The 692-nt window shown below is 38.7% G+C and overlaps 1 protein-coding gene across 1 annotated transcript in view; it reads left to right on the plus strand.

Annotated features, from left to right (window-relative positions):
* Positions 1–215: 215 nt before the first annotated feature.
* LOC101854395 overlaps positions 216–692 on the plus strand; it is a gene marked incomplete at both ends in the record, with an annotated part of 14903 nt that continues 14426 nt past the window's right edge. Inside the window, 1 exon segment of the mRNA XM_013079565.1 lies at positions 216–269.

Here is a 692-nt window from a genome sequence, read left to right on the forward strand (position 1 = left end):
ACGAACAAACAAACAGACGATATTAATATTATTATCACCCTCTTTGTCTTTCAGAAGCGACAAACAAACTGACAAACAAAGAGACAAACAAAGAGACAATATTATTAATATTATTATCATTCTCTTTCTCTTTCAGAAGCGACAAACAAACAGACAGACAAACAGAAAGTCAAACAGACAATAATAATATTATTATCCTTCTCTTTGTCTTTCAGAAGCGTCCACACGACAGGTCCGAGATCCTACCTCCAGACCAGACTCCACGATCCGTAAGTAAAGGGACGGGCCCGTACTCGTTCAAAAAAAAAAGCGTGTGGATGGTTTGCAGATGCTCTGGTGTGGTTTGCTCCTTCATTCCTGTCGTCAAACCTCTATCATCCTTGTCTCCCCTTCATTAAACAAAATTTTGTTACTCTCTTGTAACACCCCTAATCTTCTGGGGCTCATATGACTTTATGAAGTTGCGAGCGCCGCAAAACCTCTACTAAAACACACAAAAAAGCGTCAAAATGTTTATGCGAAATTTTTTTTCTCACAATTTTGATGCGAAATTTTGATACAAAATGTTGATGCACAATAACTGCCCACACACGCTTCAGTGGGTTTTTTTCCACATCAAAATTCAGTATTGAGAAAATTTTCCACATGTAAAGAAAGGGAAATCGAGAGATGTATGGGAGGGATTGGCGGGG

This window comes from Aplysia californica, unplaced genomic scaffold, assembly GCF_000002075.1.
Source record: "Aplysia californica isolate F4 #8 unplaced genomic scaffold, AplCal3.0 scaffold00056, whole genome shotgun sequence".
Taxonomy (NCBI): Eukaryota; Metazoa; Mollusca; class Gastropoda; order Aplysiida; family Aplysiidae; genus Aplysia; species Aplysia californica.